Source organism: Thamnophis elegans, chromosome 1 (assembly GCF_009769535.1).
Source record: "Thamnophis elegans isolate rThaEle1 chromosome 1, rThaEle1.pri, whole genome shotgun sequence".
Classification (NCBI taxonomy): domain Eukaryota; kingdom Metazoa; phylum Chordata; class Lepidosauria; order Squamata; family Colubridae; genus Thamnophis; species Thamnophis elegans.
The window spans coordinates 113,056,766-113,076,725 of record NC_045541.1 but is presented as its reverse complement, the minus strand read 5'-3'; the positions used below and the strand labels follow the sequence as shown (position 1 = coordinate 113,076,725).

Genomic DNA, 19,960 nt, shown 5'->3' with positions numbered 1-19,960 from the left:
TTGCATATAATAGATTAGTAGCCACCTGGTCAGAGATCAACATGTCAAATTGAGATTTTAATATGTTAATAGCTTCCTTAACCTTTGTATCGTCTGGGTTCATTGTTAACTCCAGCTCTTTTCTCTTAATTTCCTCTTCCAGTTCTGTTCGTTTTAACCCTTGCTTATTTCTATGTGTTTTATTTATATTCATCAAAACTCCTCTCATATACGCTTTGCTTGCGTCCCATACAAATTCCATAGATGTACCCTTATTCATATTCAAAACAAAATATTCAGATAGTAATTTTTTACAATCATTAATATACTTTTCATATCTAAATAAGTTTTCATTCAATCTCCAAGACCTTCTTGCCTGCACTACCCTTCCCAACTCCATCCAAACTGGGTTATGGTCCGAAAGGATCCTAGCTGCAATCTTTGTTTTCTTGACCCTAGAAAGCAAATCATTAGTGGTTAGAATAAAATCAATCCTTGAGAGGGATTGATGCCTGTCCGAGAAGAAAGTGAAGTCACATTCCTCTGCATTTCTTTCTCGCCAAATATCTCTCAATTCAAAATCATCCATAATGTCAAAGAAAGATTTGGGTAACTTTGCTCGCATGGGGTTCTACAACCTCTTGTCTGCAGATTGGAACCGGTCTGTGACCTGCCACAAACTGGGCTGCACAACCAAGTGAAGCCCCATCCATAGGATGTAGGCAGCACATGAAACCACACACCCTCTGGTCCACAGAAAAACCTCTTTCCACAGAACCAGTCCCTGATGCCCAAAAGGTTGGGGGATGCTGCTTTATATGTTGCATTCTCATATTTAAAAGCCAGGTTTCTCTTCTTGCTAAATATTACAAACTTCTCCAGTCAACCTATATTCAAGGTTGACTCTTAAAAAAAAACACCAAAAAACTCTTTCTTCTTTGTCTTGTTAATGCTTAATTTCATCTTTGGTCAATGTGCAGCCTATACTACTCTCATACAAACATAATCACCATAAAGCCTTCTGCTTCTAACCCATTCCCACCTTTTCCTGGAGAAAATTGAATATTACGATAATTAGAAAGATTTGTGCTGCAATGAATCTGGCAGAGCTCAGCTTGATTGCCTTTGCTGAGGATGGCCTACAATTATGTAGGCTGTATCTGCTGCCAGAAAGGCCATTCCTTCGATTTGCCTTTATTCAAATCATTTCCCAGCATAGGAATCCAATGTCAAAGACTCATGGCCATTTCATTAAGAGACTCCTGTTCACTGCCACAAAGCGGAACGGAAAGGTGTGTAATTTAAAAGTTAATGGACAAATCCCTTCCTCCAAGGATTCCCCTGTGAAGGATACTTATAAGCTGTTATCAGACCCTACTCTGTCCCACTGGAAAACCCTTAGCTTTTTTATCAAATAATTCTCCCTTCGGGCTGTAGAACCTGCTAATGAAGGTGCAGGGAGGGTGTCCCAGAGCTTCTGATCCAGAGGCAGAGCTCTAGTAATAGAAAATGGTTATGTTGACTAAATTTTTCTTTTCTTGACCTTAGAATCTCAAAGAACTCCATCAAGTTTTTGCAGAACTCTAGAATTCTTCACAACAAATATTGGTAAACTCTCTATTAAGGAAAAAGAGTTAGGGTTAGTGTTAGCATTAGGGTTAGGGTTAGGGTATTAAGTATTTTGGATATTCCTGTCCAAAACTCAGAACTATAAAGGATGTTTTATTCTTGGACTTTTTCAATAATTGCATATTTTCAGCAACGCATGTACTTGAGTTAAAGAGATGCTGACAAGATGCAGCAAGATGTTTTGGGGTCATTAGTGTTGCCTTGTTATTCTAGATTCACCTGGCTACTGTGCAAACCCAGAAAAAGATATGGCTTTTAAAGAAAGTGCTGAGAAATGGGGTGTGCATGCCCACAACTCTTTAAGTTTGATTTCAAAGTGAAAAGTGTCGCATATCCATAGAAAAAGAATAATATCATGATAAAACGTGGGCTACCTAAATGGGCTTTATAAAGTTGTTAAGAGGGCAAACCAAGATAATTTTTGCCTTTCTCTGTATTATGGGACTGTTGTTACAAAGATTCAAGATCAGATGCTAATAAATAGATTATTTTATTTTACTTCGCCATAGATTTTATTTGCTACATAAGAGACATAAAAATTGTAGTTCTTTCCCATATAATTTTAAAAAGGTATCCCAGAGTTTTAAAATTTTCAAACAAAAGGAGGATCTACAGTTTGAGTTCCTCCATTTATACTGGATTATTGATTTTGAATCATGCTAATGTGTGTAGTTCAAAGTAGTTCTAAAATAATAAATAGAGAGGTTTGGCAGCAACTTGCGATTTCTACTCCTGCATTAACCCATGACTATCCAGGTCTATTGACAACATTGGACATCTGCCACAGCTGTTATTGTTGCCTTTATTGGCAGTAGGCCCTCAATCAGCTGTGATTTGATTTGAAAGGAAGATTCAGAGAGCCCATGGCTCAATTTTGAGTTTGTGACTGAGACTGAAATTCAGTGACTTGATTTCCTTCCAGCTGATTCAAGATTGAAGATTGGACTTGATCCACTCACAGGCTATAATAGAGAAGTTTGAAGACATTTGAAATTACATTATTTTGGGATAGACCTCATTCCTTGATGACATTTAACTGGGCCATGTTTTAGCCAAATAAATGCAAGGGCTTTATTTTAGCACAATTTTTGGAACATTAGAGCGGAGAGAATAAAGTTGAGGAAAGGACAACTCAACAAGCCCCCAGACTGTCTAAAATCTAGCAAAGGACTTATGAACTCAGGATAGTATCATACTGAAAATTAAACATCCAAACTTTCCTAACTCTTTTTTTAAAACAAATTAAGCTCATCCCTTTTCAGAGCAGCACTGTGGCCTAGAGGTGAAGACCCACCCCCTCCCCACGCAGAGGGTTGAGAGTTCAATCCTAAACAGCAGCAGACATTTCTCTAGCAGGGCACAAAAAGAATATATCTGCTGCAAACTCCACGTAGATGTCAGGAAGGGCATCCGGCCAGTGAATGCTCAGCTCCATTCAGTCACTCCAACTCCAACTCTGCAAAGGATTACAGGATTGCAAAAAAGTTCATCCCTTTTCACTTGCTTTTCTGGGACTCCATTGGTTGCAACTAGTCTTCCTGGGAAGTCACCCTCCACGCTGGGTTCAGTGAGGAGCCATATTGGGCAGGACACAGAACCTGAACTTGGTTTCTTTGGGGCAGGGCATGAAAGAAGGAACACAGACTTGTGGGCTGTGCTTTGCTGCCTCTAATTGAGTGCCAGAAGTGCTGGTGCAGTTTGGCAAGATTGCTCCCCTCCTTCAGGCTCCTGCGAAGTTTTGGGCTTGCTGACAATAGCTGTATTCGTGAATTGGCAGAGGCAGTGGAAGGAGGTAGGCGAAGGGAAATACAATGCCACCGAACTAGGCAGACTGGCACAGAGAAAGTATCAATTATACCCCTTGAAAGCACTAAATGTTTTCAATGTTTGGTCTAACATTTGCCAATATAAACTTGGCACACGTTCACTCTTAATGTGCAAAGACCACAATGTACCCCCATCTTGCAGAATGGAAGAGAAAGGGCAAACATTTGAGCCAAGAAAGGGTGCTACTGAACCTCGAGAATGCTAAAATCGGGCTTGAAATCCCAGTTTTGTTGGCAAGACCATTGTAGAATTACAATACTCCACTAGCACAGAAGAGAACAAAATGGACCCTTCTGGCTGAACACAATAGAGAAGTTGAACACTGAGGAAGCGAATGAAGTCCAAAATGATGCTAGCCTTGACATTCTGAAAATGCTCAGCTAATCAGAGAATTTTAATCTCTCATAGGCTAGCTACTCATGCCAAAATCATATGACTCATCACTTAACTTTCCTCATCACACACATGCTACTTCCATATCTGGAATTGAAGTTGCAACAGTATATGTTGTCTGCTAGTATCTCCAAAGCTTGAGAAGGTCCATAAAATCTTCGAAGTGCTTTGAAGCATCCAATTCAATGTATTGGTTTGGAACACTTCAATTTGCATCAAGGGGGAATTTGATCAAAGTTCTGCTTACTGGAATCACCCATTCAGAACTTCATAACAGCCTTGATAGAGGGCATCTAGCAAAACTCCTTCTGGATAATTCTCTTTCATTTCACTTAAGCCTATGTAGAAAAATAAAACATAATACCTGAATTGATGTTTTGACCTGAGTTTGGTATATTTACAATACAATACAATAGCTGAGTTGGAAGGGACCTTGGAGATCTTCTAGTCCAACCCCCTGGCTAGGCAGGAAACCCTATACCGTTTCAGACAAATGGCTATCCAACATCTTCTTAAAGACTTCCAGTGTTGGGGCATTCACAACTCCTGGAGGCAAGCTGTTCCACTGATTAATTGTTGTAACTGTCAGGAAATTTCTCCTCAGTTATAAGTTGCTTCTCTCCTTGATTAGTTTCCACCCATTGCTTCTTGTTCTATACTCAGGTGCTCTGGAGAATAGTTTGACTCCCTCTTCTTTGTGGCAACCCTTGAGATATTGGAACACTGCTATCATGTCTCCCCTAGTCCTCCTTTCTATTAAACTAGACATTCCCAGTTCCTGCAACCATTCTTCATATGTTCTAGTCTCCAGTCCCCTAATCATCTTTGTTCCTCTTCTCTGCACTCTTTCTAGAGTCTCCATATCTTTTTTACATCGTGGCGACCAAAACTGAATGCAGTATTCCAAGTGTGGCCTTACCAGGGCATTATAAAGTGGTATTAACACTTCGCGTGATCTTGATTCTATCCCTCTGTTTATGCAGCCTAGAGCTAGGTCGGCTTTTTTGGCAGCTGCTGCACACAGCTGGCTCATATTTAAATGGTTGTCCACTTGGATTCCAAGATCCCTCTCACAGTTACTACTATTGAGAAAGGTACCACCTATACTGTACCTGTGCATTTCATTTTTCTTGCCTAAATGTAGAACCTTACTATTTATTTGTTTGTTTGTTTGTTTGTCAAACATGTACAAGGTATAAGCATGAACATAAACATGAACAAAGGAAGTATATGCCAATAAATGAAGACTGTAAGACAGGGATGGTAGGCACGCTGCTGCGCTTATGCATGCCCTCTTTAAGGACCTCTTAGGAATGTGGTGAGGTCCACAGTAGACAGTTCAAGGGTGAAGCTTGAGGGTTTGAGGATGTAATAACGGAGTCAAGTAGAGCATTCCAGACATTGACCACTCTATTTTTTACAATCAAGTTTGGAGCAGTTTACCTTGAGTTTATATCAATTGTTTGCCCATGTATTATTGTGGTTGAAACTGAAGTAGTCGTTTACAGGAAGAACATTGTAGCAGTCAATTTTGTGTACTATGCTTAGGTTTGATTGCAGGCGGTGCAGTTCCAGATTGTCCAAGCCCAAAATTTTGAGCCTGGCGGCATAAGGGATTCTATTGTGAGCAGAGGAATGGAGTACTCTTCTCATGAAATACCTCTCAATACGCTCAATTGTATTAATGTCTGATATACAGTGTGGGTTCCAGGCGGACAAACTGTATTCGAGAATTGGTCCAGCAAAGATTTTATATGCCCTACTTAACATTTCAATATGTTCTCCTTCAGCTTTTAGAAAAGTATGATAGAAAAGATACTAACTGGTTATTGGAACTGCAGAAGGGGGTGGTGGTGAATCAAATAGTTTGCATTTGAAAAAAAATTCTAGTCTACTTGGTCTTATCCATTTTCTTCAAAGGTCAGACTAATCATGAAGTAAGATATCCTTGACGGAACATCTGTCTTCTTTCATTCTCTTTTTAGTTGCTTAAATTAAGCAACTAAGATGTGGGGAAAACTATAAAGTTTTCCCAGATACAGATGTGGGGAAAACTATAAAGTCCTTTCCATTCCCCATTTTTTTCTGCAACCAATAGCAATTCTACATGCATTTAAATCAGAGAAGTTAATAGGAAGAAATGCTAATCCCATTCCTACCTCTTTATGGATGCCATAAAGGCCACTTTCTTTTGCATCCTTCCACTGCTTTAAGCAATGAAACTAACTTTGGATATTAAATCAGAGATTTCCCATATATTGTCTAATTTGGTATTTGAGTCTTACATTAACTCTATGCCCTTTCAGTACTGCTTCTCCTGAAAGTTTCAAAGCATCTAAAAAAATTTTTTTGTTTGCGTTGAACTTTCTAATTTAGTCTGAATACTAAATTTCCTCTGGGAAAATGCAAGAAGCCATTCCTCATTATTTCATCAAAATAATAACGCTAACATGAAAATATTCAGGAATATGTTGCTGTATAATAGACACAGTGGTCCTTCAATAGCAGTAGACTTATATACCGCTTCATAGGGCTTTCAGCCCTCTCTAAGCGGTTTACAGAGAGTCAGCATATTGCCCCCAACAATCTGGGTCCTCATTTTACCCACCTCGGAAGGATGGAAGGCTGAGTCAACCCTGAGCCGGTGAGATTTGAACCGCTGAACTGCTGATCTAGCAGTAGCCTGCAGTGCTGCATTTAACCACTGCGCCACCTTGGCTCTTCACCTGTTTTGCTGAACATTTGTTCAGAAGCAGATGAAAAAGAATGAAAATTCTAAAAGGCAATGTCAAAAGGCTAGAAAATAAAGCAGCTGTGATTTTGCATATATTTGCCAAATTGATCCAAGGACAACAACTCTAAATTCCAGATACTTTTTAAAAAGTAGACATTAAGTATATTTTCCGCTGATTTTATCAACCTAATTCCAGCTGAAACCTGTCTCAGAGATCTGTGTATGTGGCACGCTTGTGTGCAAATATATATTTTCTGTGTGTGTGTGTGTGTGTGTGTGTGTGTGTGTGTGTAGATATTCCCTCCAAAAGAAAGGTCAGGGCTAGGACAAAAAAAGGGTAAATATATATTAAGTGAATTTCTAATTACTATTTTACCTTTTTAATTGCCTATGAAGGAAAAGATGACATTTATAAAAAATAAATGATTCCTATCTGCCTGTATCAATCATTTTCTGTCATATCCCCAGTCCTTTGCCCCATGCAGATAAGGATAAGTACACACAAGCATGCATGCACACATTCACACATAGTTTCCAGGAGAAATACCTGAAATGATGTATTTTTTAAAAAATAGTATGGAGAGGAAAGGATGGTTGTACTGAGAAGAGGAGAGGGGAGGGGGAGAGGCCATGTAATGTAAAGGAAAATAAATTACTGTGTGCATCTTGCATTGTTGCAACCAAGGGCTAAAATTCCTGTACAGAAATTTCTCCTCCCAAGCAGTGACTGATTTTCAAAGGCATCCCTGCTTTTCAGCAAGCTTCTTGCATCTCGTCCGATTTACTTGTTCCTTCTATTTTAGTGAATATATTGTCAATGCAAAAGTAATTATTTGGAGGGAGAAAAACACCGCACCTTGTCTTCTGGTTGGATAAGTGTTGAATCAGGTACAGATAATCCTGGACTTAAATTTGAGCCCCAAATTTATCTTGTCAAGTGAGACATTTGCTAAGTGACTTTTGCCGCTTCTTTTACGACCTTTCTTGCCACAGTCGTTAAGTGAATCATTGCAGCTGTTAAGTTAGTAACATGGTTATTAAGTAAATCTGGCTTCCCCATTAACGATGTTGGTCAGAAGGTCGCAAAAGGTGATGATATAAACCCGGGACACTGAGACCATCATAAATATGAACCAGTCGCCAAGCAGCTTAATTTTGATCATGTGACTGTGGAGATGCTGCAATGGTTGTAAGAGCTATTATCAATTAGAATAATGCTATTATTAAATAAGCTGTCTCGGGGAAGGGATTCATCCCTGGATCATCCCTGGATCCAAGTTGCTCCTCAAACTCGCAATCTGTCCCCAAACGTTGTCTTTCAAAAATGGCAAATATATTTTTAACTGTACATTTTCGTTTTTAATGATGGGGTTTTTTTTGGTCACCTGCCTAACGTCACTTTTCTGTGAGATATGTGGCTATAGCAATAGCAATAGCAGTTAGACTTATATACCGCTTCATAGGGCTTCATAGCGCCCTCTCTAAGCGGTTTACAGAGTCGGCATATCGCCCCCACAGTCTGGGTCCTCATTTCACCCACCTCGGAAGGATGGAAGGCTGAGTTAACCTTGAGCCGGTGAGATTAGAACCGCTGAACTGCAGATAACAGTCAGCTGAAGTGGCCTGCAGTACTGCACCACCTTGGCTCTCTATGTATATGGGACAGATAAACAAATATTGTAGTGGCAACTCCCAAATTTCTCAATCAGGATATTCATAATCAGCCACACGAAGCTGATAAGGTTGTAGGTTCAAGGCACCTGGAGGAGCTAAAGTATGTTGGAGAAGACTATCCTGAAGGGAAAATAATCAAAGATGAGAGGTTATGATTGCCACATTCAGTGCTGGTCTGACATGACTTTATTTGAAGTCTATGGCAAAACGAGTCAATATCAGGAAGCAATAGCAATAGCACTTAGACTTATATACTGCTCCATGTGGCTTTACAGCACTTTTAAATGTCAGCATATTGCCCCCAACAATTTGGGTCCACATTTTACTGACCTCGGAAGGATGGAAGACTGAATCAACCTTGGACCATTCAGGACCGAACTCCTGGCTGTGGGCAGAGTTTCCCTGCAATACTGCATTCTAACGACTGCACCACCAGGAAGATGTCATGTACCGAATAAACTGGTGTCATTTTATGTTCATTGATGTCCATTAAAATGAAAACGGCCATTCTATCAAACAAGGCTTGACCCACAGGCTGGGTAGAATTCAGATAACCCCCCCACTCTGATTTGTAGTTTTGTGTTAGCTTTTATCTCTTTTTGATATGGAAATAGCACTTTGAGAGAGAGTCATTGTGACAACTGTGCATTTGCACATTTACAGCAGCTTCTCAAATTAATTCTAAAGACTGTCATCTTTATGACCATTTGAGCAAGAAATAAGAAGCAGAAAGGGAATATTTCCAGCCACAAGTTCCTAAGAGGTGGTTTGCAGAATTAGAATGTGTAAAAAGATTAAGTTGATTTTTAAAGGGAGCATATTTAAGCCATTAAGAAGAAGAAATGACAGAGCCAGCCTTCTGACTAAAGCCACACTTTGAGGCATGGATGTCCAGCCTTGACAACTTTATGGCTGGCTGGGGAATTCTGGGAGTTGAAGTCCACAAGACTTAAAGTCTCCCCGCTTTTAGGAGACAGACACAAGCCTTCCTTTTTCTCTCCATCTTTCATAGTTTCTAATTTGCAAAGCCAAGTTTTCTTTGAAAAGACCACTACTTATCCTCAAGCAAGACATATCTTGCTTACTGGCATAAGTTGCAAGGTCATTCCTTGCCTATTGTATTTTATATCCTCTCTAGAAAAATGACAGACTGGCAAGCATCTGCAATCTATTTCCCTTTGCCAAAATGTGACAAGAAAGGTCCATTGCAAGGATTGATGGCAAAGAGCTAGCTTGAATTATAGCTTGTTGCACATGGAAAGTGGCGCTGGATCTTCGTAAACCATCCCTTCCTGTTGCCCGCACAAAAGGCAAACAGAAGAAGAGAAAATAAGAGAACCAGCCATTTGTTTAAGAGCTTTTGCTGAAACAAAATATTGTGTATAAATGAAACATTTAAAGATATCTTACTTGAATCAGAGAAATTATTGTCAAGCAAGGATACTTTAAATAAAGGACGGAGGCAGAACAAAATCTCAGCAAGCTTCCCATTTTTGTTCATTATTATGGGAAAGGGGGATATCTAAAACCTTAGATTTTCTTTAAAATCGGGGGGGGGGGAATCACTTGATATATGTTAATAATACTACCTTTAAAATTAGGAACATAAGCACATACTGTATATACAAAAGCAATTCCAGAACAAAAAACAGAGCAATACTAGCTAAAGCTAAAGGTTCCCCTCGCATATATGTGCTAGTCGTTTGTGACTCTAGAGGGCGATGCTCTTTTCCATTTCAAAGCTGAAGAGCTAGCACTGTCCAAAGATGTCTCCATGGTCATGTGGCCAGCACGACTAGATGCCAAAGGTGCATAGAACGCTGTTACCTTCCCACCAAAGGTGGTTCCTATTTTTCTACTTGGTTTCGAACTGCTAGGTTGCCAGAATCTGGGACAAGTAACAGGAGCTTACTCCGTTACACAGTGCTAGGAATTTGAACTGCCAAACTGCCAACCTTTCTGATTGACAAGCTCAGCGTCTTTGGCACTGATCCACCGCATTCCTATAGCAATGCTAGTAATCATCTAAAAAAGAAAACAATAACAGGTATCAAAAACTCTATCAAGACCAGGGGTTAATGTAATTGAACTCCTCAGATCTCAGAAGAGCTTACATGCACACCCCTTTATTTAAGACTCTGTTTATATTCCTCCTTTTGTTCTTCACTGATGCTTCTTTTTCATGGGACATCTCCAAATGCATTAGTTTTGATCAAGATTAGTTTTGATCTTTTTCTAAGTCCAAAAGGTTCGCCCTCCCTTCTCTTACCCTCCCTTCTCTTTTCCACTATCGTATAGACTGGCATAAATAAAGAACAAGCAAATTGAGAATAAGAGAAGATTGGGGCAAGGATAAATTCAAGGAAGAGGATTCCCTGAAATCTGGAATCCATAGTGTCAGCTGCTTTCCTTTCATTCTGACTCAAGTAGATTCCAGATATCAGATTACAAAGGCAGGATTATCCCTCATTCTCCACTTTCAGACGAATATATCTTCTCATCAATAGCTCAGCGTTTATTGAAGGCCAATGAGTATTACAAGCAAATCAACCATGGCATTTTGCCTAGAAAGGATGATGTGAACAATGAGCTAACTCCAGTATCCTAAAAGCAGCTATAAATTGACAAGATAAAATAAAATTTTATCTTATTTTTATTTATTTATATACTATGTTTACAAATAACTCAAAGCTGTGAAACATATCTAATTTCCACCTTCCTCTTCTCACTTCTCAAAAACACTGTCAGGTGAGTTGGGCTAGGACAGGGTCACTAGAAGATGGTCAAGGTCACCCAACTGGCTTTCATGGTTAAGCTGGGACTAGAGCTCACAGTTTCCTGATTTTTAGCCTGGTACCTTAATCACTAGACAAACCCAGCTCTTTTTACATTCTCCTTTTATTCCATGTATAATTGTCAACTGGATTAGCTGTTGAAGCATAATCACTAACTCCATTGCCTATAAATAGTGCTGGCCAAACCACCTAGGATGTATCAAGTTACTGAATAAAACAAAGTAAAATAAGAACAACAACATGTTAACATGTTGAATATAGAGAACCAGTTTCACATCCATCCTCAGCCAAGGAAGTTTATAAGATGACTTTGGACCAATCATTTGGTTTTAACCCAAGCTGCTCACACTTTTTCCATTGTGGGAATAATTAGAGGAGTAGTTTGTATGCCTCTTTGAGATCCTGGTCAGTGTTAATTCTGGGTGACTAGTCCCTTGACAATAATAGTGGTTTGCTAGTATCTTGTTTTCTATGGCTGGGAAAGACTGACTGGCCCAATGTTTACCCATCTGGTTTCATGCCTAAGCAATAGCAATAGCATTTAAACTTATATACCCCCCACCCCAATGCTTTACAGCCCTCTCTAACTGGTTTACAGAGTCAACCTATTGCCCCCAACAATCTGGATCCTCATTTTACTGACCTCAGAAGGCTGGAAGGTTGAGTCCACCTTGAGCCTATCAGGATTGAACTCCTGGCAATGGGCAGAGTCAGCCTGCAGTACTGCATTCTAACCACTGCACCACCATGGCTCTTCTAGGCAGGGGTCCTCAACTCCTGAGCTGCAGCCCACTAACAGGCCGCATCCTATTCAGAACAGGGTTGTGTGAATGGCAGGATGGCATGCACATGTGTGTGCAGCTGGAGTGGCTGGCTGGCACATGCATGAGCACTTGCACTCAGCGTGCACAAATTGAGCTGTGCATGCACATGCATGTGCACCGGCCCACCACTTGTGCAAGTTGAAGTGCGTGCAAGTCATTACTCATATGGACCAATTCCCCTGTCCCCCCTCCCAGCCAGGCTGCCAAGCTACAAAGGTTGGGGACCACTGCTCTTAGGCACTAAGGCAAAACTTGAATTCATGGTCTCCTAATTTCTATCCTCGTGCCTTAACTGCTACATCATACTGGCTCTCTACTGGGATATAAACCTAACACATCAAAAAATAGAGAGGCAACACTTTAGTAAAAGACAGTGTACCATTCATTTTCTCACCTTGTTCTCTTTCTATTTCTATAATAAATCTTGGATCCAACAGAACAGAAGCATATTTCTATCCTCGCATATTTCAGGTTTTTAGTGGGAGTGAACTGATTGGGGGGAGCGGGGAAATGGCTTCAGGAGTTATGAGCAAATATAGTCCATTACCTTGTTCAGTAAGGACTCTGGAATCATTCATTTCTGTCATAGTGGATGTTTTTAGTGGTGTCCCCAGGTGACAAAGAAGAGGATTCCATGTAATTTGATGCCAATACGCAATACTGTTTCCAGTTAATGATTGTGCATTTATGGACAGAGGACCACAACTAGTAACAACTGCTGGGTGTGTAGAATGCCCATGTTAAGAATACATCTTCTCTTCTGGTACTCTAAGATCTTCCTCTTTTTCTTAACATTTCCTCTGAAATCAAATATGTCTTCTTTGGGGCTAGGTTCCCACAGTGTAAAAGGTATTTGCCTATAAAAAAGGAGAGGATTTAGCACTCATAAAATTAATACTGAAGTGCAAACATCAGACTTTGCCACAAGCAGAGCCATGCTGCTTAGATCAAAACTGTCTCTTCTGACATCCTGCTTTGCACAGTGGCCAACGAGACACTCCTGGGAAGGCTACGAGCAGGATTAAAACTAATAGCCCTCTCCCACTGTTTTCCTGAACATGTTGCCTCTGGCCCTGTAGAAATCAGTATTCCATCTGATACATCAGACATTCCAAGTAAGCTGTGGTAAGAAAAAGCTTGTTGTGAAATTCTCTGGTTTTAGACTTGCATTGCCAAATAGTGGCTTCTCTCTCTAGTTTTTCTCAAAACTTCTGAAGGTAGAATTTGAAGAGGAACTTAGATTCCAAAACCAGAGGGTAGGGCAACAGCTTTGGATTGAAGATCTCAGCCCTTCAAGGTAGACCAGACTAGGAAACCAAGATCACGCCTATGGTATTCCTTCTTAAATGTTATAAAAACAATATTATTTTATTACCGTGTTTCCCTGAAAATAAGACAGAGTCTTACTTGGCCTTATTTTCAGGGAGCTCTTATTATTTTTGAGGTGCAGGAGGGGAGAGCGTGGTCACCTCATGGCTTCTGCTGTGTTGCAATATTTTCAGGGAGGGCTTATTTTCAAGGGAGGGCTTATTTTAGCGCATGCACTCAAAAACCCAATTGGGCTTATTATCCGGGGAGGTCTTATTTTCAGGGAAACAAGATATTATTAATGTAACAGTGTCTTGCAAGGCTGGTGTGTCTCTCCACCTCCCTTATCTTTCTGAGAATTAGGGAGAATCTTGTTTTCTCAGGTTATACTGTACGTCTGCCAGGTTCAGCTCTTTCACTTGATGGTTAACTCAGGATGGGTCTTCCTCCTATCCCTCAAGATTATTTCTTCTGCCCATTACAGGAGGTTTAGAGGAAAATATGACAAGCATTGTATGAAAAAATTCCACAGTGGATAATCATTGACGGGTATGCTCAAAAAAGTCTTGTTGGGCTGAGGTCTCAGGAAAGGTTCTTCCCAGGGAACAAGGTCTGGGGCTGGTTCAGCCACCTTTAAAATGTTCTTTTGAGAACAATGCTTCGGCTCGTGAGTCTCAGAAACGTACGCAAAAACTGAACATGTGATAATATTCCAGGAATAGCTTAATCGTATTTTGAAATAGGGGATCGGGAGTGATTGTACCTCTGAACGTTGGTTACTTAAAATAGTTGAGTTTATATTTTCAGTCCTGTTGCTTTGGGAGATCCCACCCAGCAGGCACGGGATGAAAAGAAGTAGAGAAGTGGATAGCTGATGATTTCGGCATTCTAGACAGTCATTGACAGATGGAAATCCAACTGGGGACAGAAGGCAGTCTGGATTTGCAGTTCTCGCTTTGGTAATTGTTTCTTGTCTCCTGCACAAAGTCCTTTGATTCCCTTTTTGTTCTGAGCATTTGTATGAATTAGACAGTAGGACCAGACATTTCTGGGAATAAGAATAGCATCTACAGACGCATTAGCCAGCTGTCATAATTACTGTGCCTTTGAATCGTCAGGCTTTAGAAAACGAGTTTTGTATCAGCGTTGGCCAGGAAAATATCCAGACTTGAAAAAAAGAAAGCAGACAGCTTTTACAACTAAAGGTGTTGCTACCTTCCTACACATTGATGTCACATATTCAAAATAGGTACACTGGAAAGTAGCTATAATTGGCGCTGCATATCTCACTCAGCCTAATATCTATGAATAGGCTGGATAACGCATCATATTTTCCAGTAGAATCGAGGGAGGGGCTACGCCTGGGTTTATCACACCCTGATTGGTCCAAAGACTGAGGAAAAAATTCTTTTAACATACTCCTTTCCCTGTTGGCTCTCAGTTCCTCTCAGTCTTTGGTCCAAACAACTGCTTTGGTTCCCTTGAGTTAATTAGTTGAGAGGTTAGTTTAGCATTAACTTTAATTCAATTAATTGGCTTTACCTTTAAATTCTAAATTTGAGTTGCTGCCTTCCAGACACAGGGTCTTCCATCTCACATTGGTCGAGGAGAGCTTCAGAGCCTCGCTCTCACCTCGTGGCATCTGGTGCCTTGTCTGGTCCCCGGGACAGCGGGGGTGACATGCACCATCAAGCAGCTCCGTGGGAAGGGCTGCAAAGACTCTCTAAAAGTGTCGGGGAGGCTTGGCACGGTGGCAGCAACGTCCCAACGAGCCACGCCTGATAAGAAGCTGAGCTATGGCTCAAAACACAAGCCGCGGCCATTTGAAGTGTGCCGCGGCTTAAAGAAGCAAGCTGTGGTCATTTGAGGAGAGTCCCAATCCTCAGGCAGCCATTTTAGGCACACACATGGAGGTGGCCATTTTGGGAACTCCTTTTCAACCCGGCAGCCTTACATTGTTCAGAGCAATCATAGCAACCGAGTGACTACCGCAGGCCACGGCACCAGCTGGGGCCCCAGAGCCTCCTAGAGATCTTCCAGGACATGTGACTGAGAATGGCGGAGGATAGATCCACACATCACAGGCCCTGGGGGAGGCCAGAAAGGAACCAAGGTTGGGGAAGATGCCTAGGCCCAGGAGCAGGGCTGCAACTTCTAAGCCCTCAGAGCAGCGTCTATCGAAAGCTATGACTAGAGATGAACAAAGGCGCCAGCGGACCCTCAAGAAGAAGATTGCCAGGGCAGAAAAGCAAGCCCAGGCCACCAGGCCTTGATCCCCCACCAGATCCAGATGACCTATTGGGGCAAGTTCGCACTACTCTGGTTTGCCTCCCAGGCTACAGTCCTTCCTCCCCTTCCATTTCTCCTGCTAGGCCATCCAGACAGTTGAGGCAGGAGATTTCTCCTTCTCCCCCCATATCTCCTAGGAAGGTCAGAGAGGAGGAAGGGGTTCCTTTGGAGGGTTCTTCCCGGGATTATCTTCCCCCTTGCACCTTGGCTCCTCAAGGCCCAATTCTTGCAGGGCAGTCTGAGGATGAACTTGATGATCTGAAGTTATTGCCAGAGAGCATCAAAAGACTTATTTCCTCAGCTATTACAAAGGGGGTGGCCACTGCTCTGTCCCAAAAGGAATAGACACAACCTAGGGATATTAGGACTCTGATGCCTCAGCAGGCCAGATGATCATCTTCCAGTGGTCAGAGACAACAGACCACTAGGTCTTCTTCCCCATCTATGGTTAGTGAGGGGTCGGTGTCAGGGGATGACTCCCGGCCAGACATGGGGTTCGCAGAGGATGAGGACACAGTTCTCCCTGATTCCCCAGCCTTTCCTAATCTTTTTTCTCCTCCTATGTTTAAGCACTCCTACACAAGGCCAGGAAGACCACTAAAATAGGGACAGGGGACCCTGCAGTTCCCCAACCAAGAGATCTGAATCTGGCCATGTTTTCCAACATGGCTACCAACAAGGAGGTTCCAGCCCCTCCTTTATTCCTAGAGATGGTCAAGAACCTGCCCTTCCACCTTCCTGAACCCTGGGAGCAATGACCATCGCTTCTATAACATGGAGCAGGCCTTCTCCTAGGCCTTACAGGTGCCCACGGTTGACGCCCCTGTAGCCACCCTGGCCAACTCTTCCTCAGTTGTCTCAGGGGATGTGGCTGATAAGTTGAAGCCGGAGGACAAGTGAGCGGAACTTACTTTACGTAAGAACTTCAATGGCTTCGCTTGGGTTATTAAATCTGCTGCAGTGGCCTCCTATTTCAACCACTGAGCGATCATGTGGCTGCAACAGCTGCAGGACTGTATCCCTATTCAGGACGAACAACTTCATCAGGTTATCATGAAAATCATTGCTGCCACACAATTCTCCACGGATGCCACCCTGGATGCCGTGAAAAATTCGTCCCAAGCTCTTTCTACCTCGGTGACCTCCAGGCGTTTGCTGTGGCTCCAGAACTGGCAGATGGACAACAAGTCCAAGTGGAACCTGGCCTCTGTCCCGTACTCAGGAACCAATCTCTTTGGGGAATCCTTAGACCTGATTCTCATAGAGAATAAGGATAAAAAGAAGGTCTTGCCCACTAACACCAAGAAGCCAGACAATTGTCCGATCTCATACCACAGACCTTCCTACAAGGCCCCTGAACAGGAGTATCAACAACACAGGTTTTCCCCTATAGATCTGATAGGCAGTCTCAGAGACCTTATTACTAGGATAGGGGTAGGTACCAGAGCCAATCCAAGTGGCCCTTTTGTGGAGGGAGGGGGGGCACCCCTTCCATAAAGGGAAATGACTCCAACTCGAGCATTCCCATTGGTCGCCTGGAACTCTTTGTGGATCAGTGGGATCTGATAACCTCAGATGTCTGGGTTCACAGTACGATCAGGAACAGTCTTCACCTGGAATTCCTCTCCATGCCCCCGAAGCTCTTCAGGACCTTCCCACCATCTCAAGATCCAGAACGTTGCTGCCTGATGTCCTTGGCCATTAAACATCTGCTGGACATCCGGGCGGTGGAGCCAGTTCCGGACATGAAACACAGGTTGGGCCACTACTCCAACCTGTTCACTGTCCCGAGGAGCTCGGGGGGCTGGAGAGCAATTCTGGACCTCAAGCGCCTCAACCAATATCTCATATACAGGTGCTTCAAAATGTCATCCCTCAGAATGTCACCCCACTTCAAGGGATAAGATGGGGGGATTACTTAGTGTCCGTGGATCTAATGGAGGCCTACCTCCACATCCCAATCCTGCTGTCCCATCGCAGGTAATTTTACTTCTCCCACAACGGCACCACTTCCAATACAGGACCCTCCCCTTCAGGCTAGCCTCAGCACTGCATACGTTCATGAAGGTCTTGGCAGCATTGGTGGCTCACCTACGCTCCACACTGGTGAGATTCCAATGCTACCTGTTTGACATGCTCATGCAGGCACACTTGCATGCACAGGCAGTTCACGACCTCCAGCTAACCATCCAGACTTTGCAGTCCCTGGGGTTCTCCGTCAACTTCCTCAAAAGTCACCTGTTGCCCACAACAGAAATTCTCCACCTGGGGATGATGATAGACTCGGTGGCAGGTCTGGTTTGACTGTCCCCAGAGCGGCTTGTCAATCTTCAGTCGCTGCCATGTCAGGTGTGTGCAAGACAGTCAGTTTCCATCCTAACCTTGGCCCACCTGCTGGGCAAGATGCTGTCATGCATGGGGATAGTTCCCTGGGCTTGATTGCATTCCCGAACTCTCCAGTGGGCCCTCATCCCGTTCCAGCTGAAATGCATGAGCAACTCCCTGCAGTCCATTCCTCTCTCAACGAGCGTTCATCTGTCGTTGAAATGGTGGCTATCTCCAACTGTACATCGTGGATCGGAATTCTGGGAGCCGGACCGAGTCACGATTACTATGGATGCGAGCCTGTTCGGATGGAGGGCACTGATGGACTCCAAACTGGCACAGGATTGTTGGACTGTGTCGGACCTGCGCCAAAACATAAACTGGCTGGAGTTGAAGGCAGCCTGCCTGGCCCTCCAACAGTTCAAGGACTTGATATCTGGCCACCATGTACTCCTTTTGACAGACAATGTGGCCACGAAGACTCACTTAAATTGACAAGGAAGGACCCACTCCAGGGCCTCTGGCCAGAGGCCCTGAAACTTGGAGTCTGAGCGGAGAGACATTTGGCGTCAGTGGTATTGGAATACATCTCAGGCATGGCCAACCATCAGGCCGATTGGCTAAGTTGCATTACAATAGACAAAGGGGAGTGGCAATTTCAGTCCAAACAATTTCAAAAGATTTGTCATCACTTTGGCACATCATTAGTGGACTTGTTTGCAACCCCGGTAAATGCACAATTTCTGTGATTCTTCTCCCGATTCCTGGCCCAGACTGCAGAAGGAACAGACGCTATCCGAAGCAGATGGCCCTTTGTACACTTTCCCCCCTTTTCCACTAATCCCGGGGACCCTGAGAAAGATAGTTGTAGAGAGACATCATATTAATAGCAGGACATTGGCCCAGACAGTCTTAGTTTGCGGACCTTGTCCAACTGTCAGTGTCTCCTCTGTGGAGGATCCCTCAGGAGGAGATCTCCCTGTGCCAGGGGGTCTTGATCCACCCCGGGCCCCATTGGCTCCACTTGACTGCCTGGCACTTGAGTGGAGCCTCCTGAGGAATGCAAACCTGTCCTCCCAAGTCATAGCAACCATCAATGCTCCCAGACGACCGTTGACCATGCAAATTTACAATTCTGCGTGGTCGGCATTTGTTAATTGGAGCAGCGACCACCCCCAATGCATAGGTTCCCCATGTGGGATCTACCTCTAGTGTGTGTGTGTGTGTGTGTGTATGTGTGTATGTGTGTGTGTGTGTGTGTGTATATATATATATATATATATATATATATATATATATATATATATATATATATATATATATATATATATATATATCCATTTTTTTCTATTAGTCCTGCTATGTGAATTTAACATTTACTGATGAAAAAGCATTTTTGAACCGTAATATTTTAATACTCAATGGAGAAGGAATCATGTCACAGGATTAATTCAATTTTGGATTCACTTATAACTTAGACATGCCTAGGACTTAGGACAGAAAGAAGATGGAATGTGCATATGAATGAGAAAGCTGCTCCCTGCACTTTCTCTACTTCTCTGAGAAAACTACACATAATCTTAGAAAACCATGGAGTCATAATAGTCGTAAGGGGGCATTTTAGCCATTGAGACCAATATTTGGTTCAGTCCATAAATCCAAAATCAAATATCCCTGACAAAATAGCTGTCTTACATCCCTTTGAATGTAACCAGTGAAGGAAATCATGTCACATCACCTAATTTTATTTTATTTTGTTTGGCAACCTATACATCTAAATCTAAATAAACGAAGCTCAGGATTATTGCTTCTGCTGTCAAACTGCTCTGTGAGGAAGTTGTTGGTTTTCTACTTCTAACATTCAATGCCTTCCGATTGCTGTGATTTCAGACTGTTATTCTGTATCCTGCACTCTTGGATCTTATCTCAGACTTTTCTTCCTAAACCTAAACATTCCCAATTCCTTCAATCTCTCTTCTTAAGACTTGGATTTTTGTCCAGTTTTTCAAAATGCAAACTACTGAAAGGCTTTAATAATTGGTGGTATATCAAGTATATAAATACACACTTAACCTTTTGAAGATTTGGTTTCTTCCAGTTGTCTAGTAGCATTTCCTTCATATTCCTTCAGTACCTAAAGACAGAGTTCATTTGGCCCTGGAAATTTCTTCTCACTTAAAGAG

At 42.4% G+C, this 19,960-nt stretch overlaps 1 protein-coding gene across 1 annotated transcript in view; it reads left to right on the top strand.

Moving 5' to 3' along the window:
* The window catches only part of SLC8A3 (solute carrier family 8 member A3), a 175,234-nt gene that overhangs the window by 31,949 nt on the left and 123,325 nt on the right, over nt 1–19,960 (top strand). The gene's annotated exons all lie outside the window — the stretch shown is intronic.